Source organism: Aquarana catesbeiana, linkage group LG04 (assembly GCF_042186555.1).
Source record: "Aquarana catesbeiana isolate 2022-GZ linkage group LG04, ASM4218655v1, whole genome shotgun sequence".
Lineage (NCBI taxonomy): Eukaryota > Metazoa > Chordata > Amphibia > Anura > Ranidae > Aquarana > Aquarana catesbeiana.
Window position 1 is genome coordinate 667,445,077 of NC_133327.1, and position 12,725 is coordinate 667,457,801.

The 12,725-nt window shown below is 42.2% G+C and overlaps 1 protein-coding gene across 2 annotated transcripts in view; it reads right to left on the reverse strand.

Annotated features, from left to right (window-relative positions):
- ASB3 (ankyrin repeat and SOCS box containing 3) overlaps window positions 1-12,725 on the reverse strand; it is a 248,972-nt gene that overhangs the window by 102,092 nt on the left and 134,155 nt on the right. The gene's annotated exons all lie outside the window — the stretch shown is intronic.

Genomic DNA, 12,725 nt, shown 5'->3' on the forward strand with positions numbered 1-12,725 from the left:
GTGATACACTATCGCCACTACCTTATCTTTTACTACTGAATTATCTCAGTGATCCCGGCACTCTGCTCTGCCTCTGGCTCTGTGCTCTGACCCCTTTAGCATTTTTAAGTAATTTGGTTGCTATGATATGCCTATGTGATCGCTCTTAGCCAGCAGCAGAATGAATGCGTGGTGTTTAATAGGGAGGTTGACATCGAATGTTTTTTGTTGAAATTGCAGCCCTTAATCAACTGTGTGTTGTGCAAAAAACAGTATAAATAGATGACTGCTTCTGACTCCTCCCATCCTTGAGAAAACCCATGTGACTGGATGAAACATGTCAGCAAAGACACAACGGTAGTGATGCTTTATACATCATGGATGATGAACCGCGTCACGCTAAGGCAAGCACACTACACACCTTGAAGGCAGTGGGAGTCATCTTTGGCTGAGGTATCAGGACGGCGTGTCTGGATGGCACAACAAAGTTACACTGCCATCAGCAGACCTACACAGTGAAGTCTACGGGACCCCCGTGTGGTAATAGAGCATCCTGGATGATAAGACTAGTGCAGTGTGAAGACCCCATTCCAACAAACGGAACTCTGTGGACACACTTGGGACCCCTGTCAGAGAGCGGTTGCGCCTGTCTATCACGGTCGGATGAGCGGACCTTTGGTCCTCAGACTTCCTACATCTCTGCATAAATATGCCCGTGTTCACCTGCAGATAACCTCTACCCACTGATCAATGCTAAAACCCCATACTGGATTAGCTTTGCTAAATGGTCTGATACTGAATACCGGAATCACTAGCTGTCAGTGGCTATATGCCGCTCCCTATAAAGGGTATATTATCACCTAAACAATAGCTAATCCAGTGTTCTATTCATTATGAGGTCTATTCCTCAAGTGTGTTGACTTTAGAATCAATACCCTGGTATCCCCAAGACGGGGGCCCATTTATATATAGTGACGGAATATGCAAATTGATTTATGGTGATTTACACTAGGATCTGTGTGCCTACCTAACCGCCACTTCTAGCACTTTACATTACAATTTATTTGGGTATATGATGTGTGCTTTGTTGTATACGTGATGCAGCTGCTTTTACACAGACAACCTTGTCCTATCATGTAATCTAGGTGTTGGTGGTAGTTTCTGTGTCATTTTGTATTTTTTCTATGTGCAATAAATAGTTTCCCTGATATAAGCAGCTTGGCCCGCCCGTGACTTCTTTTTCAGGGGGTCTTTCTTCCCCTTGTATTATTATTTTTAAGCTTTTTGTGCCTTTCTGGTGGAGGGGAAAACTAGCACAAGTGGAGTGCACTACAATAATAAGAATAATGATATGCTTCCGATTTTTGTCTTGCTGACCCTCTCATCTTGTAGCATGTTTACCAGACAGGCTGCCTCTCTTGAGGTCAGATGAGAGAGCTTTTTATTTGTGGCAGAAAACAGTATTTTTTAATGCAAAAATAATAATTTGGTTTGGTAATGCTGACATGTGCCCTTTTGATTCGGGTGCAGTAGGAAATTTTTCAGAACGGGTCAACTTTAAAGCGTGATGGGTTACAGACAACAAATTATTCTGATTGGGTTTGGAAGCCGGCTCATCTGCATAAAACCAGCTCTCTCAGCTTTGGAAACTGAGATAAAATTTTCACAATATCATATTTAGAGATCTAAACAGTTCTACTGGTAGACTCTACAAAGCAGTTTTTATTTATCTTTTTTTTTTTATTATTCGTAAAGCAAAACTAAAGGGGTTAAACTTACCTTTCCAACGATCCCTTGTTGGTGCCGGCATCTTCTTATCTGTGCTGGTCTTTGGCCGGCGTGGGATGACGTCACTTCTGAGCATGCGCAAAAGGGCGCCATTCTGGCTCTGAGACTGGTCTGGAGCTGTAAGCTGAGCTGTGCATGCCTTGGATTGCTTACTTCCCAAAAAGGGGTCATTTGGGGGGTATTTGTACTAGGGGGTCGACCGATATTGTTTTTGTAGGGCCGATACTTATTTTCTGGCTGCCTTTAAGGCCGATATCAGGTGCCGATATGCTGTAGATTTAAAGTTTTTATTTTTTACATCTTTTTAACAATTTTTTTTTTTTTAATCACTTTTATTGCTATCACAAGAAATGTAAACATCCCTTGGGAGAGTAATAGGCAGTGACAGGTACTCGTTATGAAGGGATCTGGGGTCTATAAGACCCGAAACCCCTCCACTGCACTTGAAAGTATTCAAAACGCCAAGGTCAGTGTGTTTGAATACTTTCCATTTTTTAAAACTGGTGCCTTTAGGATGAGAGTGATCTGGAAGTGATGTCACGACTTACTAGATCCGATTTTGTTCGTGTCTCTGGCCAGCTTGATGCAGCTGTTCATGAGGGGTAAACAAACCACTAAAGTTTTGAGTACATCCTCAGAGTGCCCCCTCTGATGTTCCTACACTCACTGTAAGGAATGGACCCCCTGCAAACAGCATGACAGTCAAACACACTTTAGCTCATATGGAATGGTGTTCCTCTTTGCTCCTCTCTTTTTACTTCTCCAGACTTCTCTCTCCACTCCCAGGTATTAGACCGCTCCTTTTTAAAAGGTAAATATGCTGATATCAACCTCAGGAAGTGATGAGGATCAAAGGGGAGAAAGAACTTTCATTGTGTAGCAATTATTAATTTAAAAACACACGCTAAAAGATTGCACTTCCCTAAAACATATTTAAAAACAGGCATCCAATAATAAATTACTCAAAAGACAAAAGTTCTGCATCCATTGTGCGCTCCACAGGTCAGAAGTGACATCACCGGGAACGGGAAGTCCCATCCAACGCGTTTTGCCCCTTCTATTGGGCATCTTAAGGAACAGCTTTTAGCATGCCTTATAAACAGGGATTTTTTTTCAAGTGGGAACGCAGTTTCGGCACCTCCAACACTGAATGTATTTTATGGCAAGGGGTGCTGGAAGGCCTGTGGATGCTGGCTACAGGGGGATCTATGGTCACTGGTGGGGATCTTTTTTTTGTAATGGTCTATTTTTGTTGGCTTGGGGGGGGTTATTATGTTGCTGTGGGGGTCAATTGTTGTTGGGAGGGATCTACTGTTGAGGGAGAGGTCTATTTTTGCTGCCTGCTGGAGGATTTATTGATGGTGGCTGCTGGGAGATCTGCTGTTGCTCCTGGGGGGTCTATTGTTGCTTGGGTGGTATTCTGTTGTGGGGGATCCATTGTTGCTGGGGGGGGGTCTATTGTGGCTGAGGTGGGGTCTATCAAATTCCATACAAATTACTTAGTAGCACAAAATTATACTTGGTCCTGTATTCTCTAAAAGGGGTGATACTGGGAGGTGGGTAGGGGTGGAGCCAAGAGACAGTGCTCAGAGGTGCGTAGGAGGCAGAGACGAAGGGTGACTCAGAAGGAGGAAGTTCCTGTACCTATTCTGAGAAAAAAAAGCCCAGGTTAAAAAAAAAGTATATATCCTCTGCATTGTGGAAAAAAGGCTTTTTGATCCTGTCTTTTCTAATCCTCCCCCTCCAATCCAACTCCTGATAAAACAGAGCCTTTGGAGGCACTCTGCACATGCTCAGTTTGCTGTGTATTGCTAGAGAGTTTTTTTTTTCCCTTGGGAGGGTGCATGTGTTCAGCACAGGGCCAATCAACACTGTCAGAGGGTCAGGGGTCTTGCAGCCTCATGGAATAATCAGAGTAGAATGAAAACTCCTCCTACAAGCTTTAACCAGATACTGATAGAAGTCATAAGACTGCTATATACTGCTGATGAGAAAAGGTATTTGGCAGTTTATATTTACTAAAATAATTGCATTTCCATGTTCTGTGTACTATGGGAGACCAGATATAGTGAATGCAGAGACCTGGGTTTAGTAACACTTTAACAATGGATAATCAGGGCAGCCTTTGAAGTCTCTGTCTTATCAGGAGTTTTCCTGATTGGGGACTGTGGAAGAAGTGAAGGATCAGAGAAGACAGGATCCAACAGACTTATTTAACACAATATAGAGGATTAACCCCTTAAGTTCCATAATCCCATGGCTGGAGTCTATATTGTGAAAGCCTCAGTGAGGAATATCACAGCAGTGGAGAGCCGTTATAGGAGGAAGGATCCCACTATCGGATGAGCCTGTGAATATACATCTTCGGCCGAGTGATCCCTCCTGTGTGTGCCTGTTTGATCTCTATAATTTGAGATCCATCAAATCTGGTAAGCGGCACTGTTTGCTTTGTTGTTTTGATGAACAGAAAAATCGTTTGTTCTCCTGAAAAGTCCGTCCTTGTTTGCACCGACTAAAGCACTTTTTGGACTATAATGCATAATATTGTTCTCACTTAATAACAGCATGTTTGCATTTATATATGCAGAGTTTTTTCTTTTTTTTGGTTGCGCATTTTTATTTGTTGTACATACTAGCTGAATATTCAGGTTTTTTTTAGATGCAATACCAGTCTCTTTTCATTTTTTTATACATCTAAAGAAAATGTATATAATTTTTTGGGGGGTTTAGCGCAGATATTCTGCTATACCTATCAGTCCACATTCCTTTCCTACGTCTCTCAATGGAAACGTGACAGCGCAACCCCCATAGACCTAGGGGACTGGAGTAAGGCCTGGTTAAGTGTAGCCAAATGCTCCTTTAATACGGCTACTATGGAAGCTACCTATACAGTAAAGTCCTCCTCTGTTGGTATTGGGCTCCAGCCCGCATTACACATGCTAACCCATATTACAGTGATAGGTGTTTCCGGGGTTGTGGCCAAAACGGAAATGAACTCCACAGCTGGTGGACCTGCCCCCGATTGGTGGGTTTTTGGTCAAGGGTCTTCAGTCTCCTGTCAACCCCTTTTCCATACCCCTTTCCGCAAAAGATGCTAGAAATGCGCTCCTTCATTGTACAATCACAGACTCTTTTCAAATCAACAGAATCTAGCCATGTGCCTATTTGTAGCTGCCAAACGGGCTATAGCCAGGGCCTGGAAAAAACCCTCAGTACAGTTTGCAGAGGTGAGGAGCATTTTGATCACCCTAATGGTCCATGAGAAAAGGCCTAGCGTCCTTCACAATACTCACTCGAAATTACTTAAAGTGTAAAACCCGTGGAGGTCATATGCACTTCCGACCCTGCCCTCGGCTAGCATGAGTGCCCCAACCAACCTGTTGCTATTAGCCTGTAGGACCCTCTTCTCTTCTTCCTAAATATCTTGTTCTTCTTTTCCTTTCCTACTGCACTTCCCCCCCTACCCTCTCTTCTCCCCCCCTGCCTTTTCTTTTCTCTTTCCCCAACCCCATCCTGGATGGGAGCCCTCACTCTCCGACGAGGCCCATCGCCACCCCTCTCCCATTCCCTTTATTTTGTGTCTTTTTTTTTGTTGTTCTTGATTTGGGTCCTTCGGGCCCATCAATTGGGAACACCTCTAGCCCTGTTGGTCTGGACAGGTAGTTCAAATTGTAGCATACACAAAATATAACGCTCGATGCTGTGATTGCTACCGCTTTTACTTTCTCCTGAGTGGGAAACAAATACCCTTTTGCTTAGAAAATGTGGTTTAGGGCAATGAATGTGTTCAAACTGCCAACATCCTATATATACATAAAAAAAAACATGCATCAAAGTGCAAATGGGGCAGCCCCCTTGGACTTTTTAGGCAGAAAATTAGTGGTAGTTGGAAGTTGGCGGTAGTTGGCGTAGGAAACATGTCCCCTCCTATGCCAAGCTGTGGTCTGGGGTAATGGGAACGTCTGTTGCTGATGACACCTTATCTGTACATGGACCTTGCACGGTACCGTTACATAGACAATGTGTTTCTACTTTGGGATGGATCTAATGATCTTTTGTACAAATTTATGACTTGTATTAATACCAATGAATTCAAATAGAATCACAGAGTCACACAATGCAAGTGAAATTACTTTCTTGGATGTTTCCACTCAAAAACAGACCAATGGCAGTTTATCTAGAGAGCTTTTCCGCAAGCCCATGGCGGAAAACTCGCAACTACATGCCTCTAGTTTTCATCCCAAACTGTTACTGGCATCTATCCCCTACAGCCAGCATTTAAGGGCTCGTCGCAACGGCTCTGACGATATTAGATTCCAAAAAGGGGCTGACATTTTGAGAGATAGACTTCTTGAGCGGGGTATTCCAAGGCCTCTCTCAAGAAAGCCTATAAAAAGGTACTAAATTTATCTCATCGATAAAAAAACCCTTCTAATGATGATATGACCCAGATCATCACCACTTACTCAACACAACATAACACAAATTAAATTGATCTTAGAAAACATAAGATGAGCAATTAAATAAAAATGCACCAGTGCACCGTGAAGTGAAGTCCATAAATTGTAAAAATGTTGTCCTCAAAAATCTGTGAATGAAAAGAAAGGCTGTGTAGATTCCACCACCAATTCAGCAGGAATGCGCCCTTACCAGAACACCATGATCCCCCATAATAGAGGATCAAGGAGAGCATGTAATAGACCACAAATGGGCTCCACAAGACAGCAGGCACGATCACAGGCTCTGGAAGACCACCTCACAACCAATCAGATCATCGTGTAGATAACGTGGTACATAGAAGAAATAAACGCTCCAAATAGTGTAAAACCCAACACCAGTTTATTAGTAAAAAAGTAATGCACTTACAATGTTGTAGAAAAAGAAAGGCATGAAGTCTGGTGCGCCGGCCGGAGCACAAACAGACAGCCCGTTCCTTCTGGATGTATGAATGGAGCACGAGGTGACGTCAGCACGTCGCTCCGCCCTACGCGCTTCGTAATGACTTACGTCGTCCAGGAGCCCCTGGACGCAAGTTATTACGAAACGCATAGGGCGGAGCGACGCGCTGACGTCACCTCGTGCTCCATTCGTACATCCATGCTTGCTCCCTTTGTGTCTGACATGCCAGCTGTCATCTACAGGAGGGCCCCCTCTGTGGGCAAAAAAATGGTGTCTAGTGAATACAAGGCGAATAAAGGTGATATGTGCAAAACTTTTGGTACTTTCCCCTGTGGGGATGTACAGTTTCTCACAAAAGTGAGTACACCCCTCACATTTTTGTAAATATTTTATTATCTTTTCATGTGACAACACCCCTAAAAGAAAATGCCCAATTAGCCAATTTCCCTCCCCGGTGTCATGCGATTCGTTAGCGTTACAAGGTCTCAGGTGTGAATGGGGAGCAGGTGTGTTAAATTTGGTGCTATCGCTCTCACTAATACTGGTCACTGGAAGTTTAACATGGCACCTCATGGCAAAGAACTCTCTCAGGATCTGAAAAAAAGAATGTTTGCTCTACATAAAGATGGCCTAGGATATAAGAAGATTGCTAAAACCCTGAAACTGAGCTGCAGCACAGTGGCCAAGACCATACAGTGGCTTAAAAGGACAGGTTCCACTCAGAACAGGCCTCGCCATGGTCGACCAAAGAAGTTGAGTGCACGTGCTCACTGTCATATCCAGAGGTTGACTTTGGGAAATAGACGTATGAGTGCTGCCAGCATTGCTGCAGAGGTTGAAGGGGTGGGGGGTCAACCTGTCAGTGTTCAGACCATACGCCGCACACTGCATCAAATTGGTCTGCATGGCTGTCGTCCCAGAAGGAAGTCTCTTCTAAAGATGATGCACAAGAAAGCCCACAGTTTGCTGAAGACAAGCAGACTAGGGACATAGATTAATGGGACCATGTCCTGTGGTCTGATGAGACCAAGATAAACTTATTTGGTTCAGATGGTGTCAAGCGTGTGTGGTGGCAACCAGGTGAGGAGTACAAAGACAAGTGTGTCTTGCCTACAGTCAAGCATGGTGGTGGGAGTGTCATGGTCTGGGGCTGCCGGCACTGGGGAGCTACAGTTCATTGAGGGAACCATGAATGCCAACATGTACTGTGACATACTGAGCAGAGCATGATCCCCTCCCTTTGGAGACTGGGACGCAGGGAAGATATCCAACAGGATAACGACCCCAAACAGACGTCCAAGACGACCAATGCCTTGCCAAAGACGCTGAGGTTAAAGGTGATGGACTGGCCAAGCATGTCACCAGACCTAAACCCTATTGGGCATCTGTTGGGCATCCTCAAAACGGAAGGTGGAGGAGCGCAAGGTCTCTAACATCCACCAAACACTTCAGGCCCAATTTGGACATTTTCACTTAGGGGTGTACTCACTTTTGTTGCCAACTGTTTAGACATTAATGGCTGTGTGTTGAGTTATTTTGAGGGGACAGCAAATTTTCACTGTTATACAAGCTGTACACTCACTACTTTATATTGTAGCAAAGTGTAATTTTTTCAGTGTTGTCACATGAAATTAAATAATAATATATTTACAAAAATGTGAGGGGTTTACTCACTTTTGTGAGATACTGTACCTATTGTCAATACATGGATAGGCGCAGGCATGTCAAGCCACCCAATATATTTTGTTTTCACCCCACTCTCTTCCAAGTGTGGATGCTACTACATCGGGAAAACAATACATTTTGGAAGCGTATATACCAGCATCTATCTAGTATACGTAAACGTGATCCCAACATGCCCATTGGCCCACATGTGGCATTGGTTCATGCTGATTCCATCCAAGTACATTTTCTGGCACTGAAACACATACACCCCAAAACCAGGGGTGGCAATCTCAACAAGCGCCTACTACAGTGCTTAGATGGATTTTGATTTGCAGGCCACCTCACCTCCTGACTTAAATGAGGCATTTAATTTCAAACACTTTCTTCCTGGGTTTGTGTCAGGGGGAATGCAAATTAAATCTTTAATCTTCAATCATGAGGATTGCAATTATAATACCAATTGGTAATATTTCAACATTGTCATCTTTTCTTTGTATGAATCATGACCTTTGTGCCGATCCTATAGTTGTTTTTTTTTTTCCAATATTGTTATTCATTATTATTTGCAATATATGGCAACAGCCTATCATGCTCTTTGTTTTTATTTTTTCACATACATCATTCGCCCACTATGGCTGTCATGACCGTTTGGGTCCACTGGTTGGCACTGCATGTGTCCCCTGTGGAGACTTTTTGCCTACACCACCCGGCGGGTAGGCTCCACCCATGCATGGCCATTGGACGGCGTTGGAGGCAGCACTTCCTGCTGTCCCCATGGCTTGTCGGCGGGGAGGAGCTCCTACCCATCCCCACCGCGTCTTATGATGCAGTTGGGGAAATCTTAGGCTTTGGCGTGGTACTGCACACCCCAGAGGCTTGAATCCTGCTCATCTTGCGAGACAACACTCGCAAAGCGAGTCAAGATTTTTAAAAAAAAAATAGCTCATATTGCGAAACGCTCATAAACCGTGTTACTCTGAATCCGAGGTTCCACTGTACATTGATAATTCCGAAACATGTTGGGCTATATGCAAGAAATCCTTAGGGACTTACCACACAGCATGACTCTGGCAGTGTTTGGGCAAACTTGCTCTTATTGGGTTCGACTACATATGTAACATGTATATTTTGTTCTATTTTGTATACATTGTATTTTATATTACCTTGCTTATGTTTATAATTTTATAATGCTTTGTACTTAATAAAAGTGGCATCATGTTGCCTTTTACCTAAACAACTACCTCTAATAGATTTTCTGTCTAAAAAGTCCAAGGGGGGTGACCCATTTGCACCTTGATGAATGTTTTTTCTATCCTTTTGCTTATTGTGTTATGATTCTTTCCTTTTGACTCAATAAAAAATTATTATATAATTTAACATTTTGACCACAGATAAGCTTTAAGCTGATTCCATTCATGTCTATCTCAAACAAAAGAAAAAAAATATGTTTCCTCTTTAAGAACCATGCTGTGCGTTTTCCCACCCGAATATCTGACATGGCGTGTTCAGGAAGAATAAATGCCACACATAACTGCTAATTTGTTTTTGTTTTTTCACCAATGGATGCTTGTTAGAGGTATAAGAAACACCATATTTTTTACCTTGCCCAAGGAAATGCAGCTTTTTTTTCCCCACCTGCAATTAGTACACATGTAAATAATGCTTAGCAGAATCCTATCTTAATTGTCGAATGGCCAGGACACCATTGGCAACCGAGCTGACCTAAATCTATCTCTCCGACTCTATTAAGGGTCACAACAACCTATTAAGATTTGCTGTGTCTAATTAGTGAGTAGCAGCGAGCCTCAGTTACATGCAACCGCCGAGAACTCACGTAGAATGACAATATATTCCGTCTCAGAGTCTGGCTCCGGTGTTTGTTATTCAGTTCACACTATCCTCTGCCCTAAATAACAAAGAGCAGCGGAGAAAGCGGCCACTAGCAGTCGATAGAATCCAGCAATCATACCTAATGACAAAGAAAACAAACAAGAACAATGATACGCGGTGACAAAAAGCTGAACAAATGAGTCCTAACTAATCAGATTTTTCAGCTGAAGCTATCCTAAGAACTACCCCAGTGTGGGTTATTGATACATAGTATTTGTTTTTTTACAATAAACAGCAGATCAAACACCAAAAAGACCTGGATGACTTCGCAGCTTAAAATGCTTCCAACAAAACAACCTATAATCAATCTTTTCAGTTTTGTACGTCAGTAAGTTTTTACATTTGTTTTAGCATTTCAGCAATTTTCCGTTTCACTAATCATGCCTCGCTAACCAAGCTGTCCAGATAGGGGTCTCAGTTAAGCAGCTTTTCTATACATAAAATTAAAGGAACAGTCCACCCAAATCTTCATATTTTAGTCATAGGTGAAGCATGGTGGTCCAAGTCAGCTCCTGGCTACTATATTCATTGGGATGCTCCAACCGGGGGCTCTCTCTGCCATAATTCCTGGCTCTGTTCCTGCACATTTGGGGGTGGGTGGGGTTCTTGGTGTTCTTGTCCACTTTTGCATGTTCTAGCACAGCCATTCTCAACCAGATTTTTATGGAACCCTAGAGTTCCTCCAGAGGTTGTTAGAGGTTCATGGGGTTTCATGTTGTGAGAGCTGCCTGTCTGCTGGCCATCTCTTTCCACAAATTCCTGGATCCCCAGCAAGCTTTGCAGCTTATCTCTCTGATGTTTACTCAGGGAAGACAGGGACCAGACAATATTACTGGCGTGGCAGTGATTAGGGACAGAAATATAAAACTGAGATTAAATTACACACAGGTGGACTCTATTTCCTAATTAGGTGACCTCTGAAGGCAATTGGTTCCACTAGATTTTAGGATGTGTAAATTGAATCCGCGCTATGGGTAGGGGTACCTTTAAAGATATATGAAGAGCTGCTGCCTCTACACGTATGATTCCACCTAGGTGAAAAAATACTGGAATGGGAACAAAAAGCGAATGTAGGTGTGGCGCTGCTCTAGTACAGTACAATTATAGTGGTAGGTCACCCTTCTGTACCTTGTATGATGACCTGACTTAGATGTAGGGACTAGATGTTGTATATACTGTTTTTCAGGAGTTTAGGTTATTGTGTGTGTGAATCTAAAACATACAGTTTGGTGCTAAAAATAACTTATAAGCAATCACACACTACAAAACATGGTATGTGGACAAATGAATAAACTTAATAGAAATATGATGTCCGATATGTGATATAACCTTAAAAGCTCGATTTGTACTTGCTTTCCATTGTACTACACCCTCTGGTGGTTGTTTTGCCAGATTATTATAAAATGATGTAGATTACTTCTCTTGGGTGTTCTTCTGAGTAGGAGTGGTTATATATGCGAATGGAAATCGCAGTTTTATATCACATACCTTTACTCCTAAGCTGAAAGTGGAAAAAATATTTGCTGGTTGCAAGTATATAGATACTTATAAATAAAGTGCTTTGTGCTAGATTAAATTATAAGTGAAAAGTAGATTTTTGGTGACATTCAGTGGAAATCACAATCATATATATATATATCTATATATATATATAGATATATCTATATATCTATATATATAGATATATAGATCTCATATACCATTGCATTATAACTCCCAAGTGCAAAAAATGTGCCGATAATAAAGTGACTTGTGCTTAAAATTTTTTTAACAAAGTGACTTGTGCTTCATAAACCCAGTACTTGTTGGAAAAGACAATATATGCGTTTTTTTAAAGTTGAAAAGTCTTTTTAAATACAATTCAAAGGAAAGTAATGTTGTTTTGTTTTTAAACAACTTCTTGTCCAAGTGCTGGCTTTGTGATGGTGCTTCTAAACCGCGCTCTTATTATGCTTGCACTCACCGGATCAGAACACCCCTGCAGGGGTATAGGCAGTCACAGTGTCTGCCACTGTGTAGCAGCCCTGGATGTCCCCGGTTCGTGCTTAAATGTTGATTTAACGGCTTAGAATGTGTTCAGCATAAAAGAGAGGGAATGTCCATAGTGTGAAACCGTTTAAAAAGCTTTATTTTGACATATATATAAATCGTACTCACATTTTAAAAGATATTGGTAAGCTTAAATGAAAAGATCCGTAGCAATCGGCTTGTAATCGTCTGTAATTGATGCCCCGCAGACGTCCGATGACAAAACTCGTAGGGCGTGTCCTATGAACGTCTTGCATCACCTCCAATGAGACGATTACAAGCCGATTGCTACGGATCTTTTCGCATAATTAACCACTCCTACTCAGAAGAACACCCAAGAGAAGTAATCTACACCATTTTATAATAATCTGGCAAAACAACCAGGGTGTAATACAATGTAAAGCAAATTCAAAGCGGGCTTTTAAGGTTATATCACATATCGGACATCATATTTCTATTAAGTTTATTCATTTGTC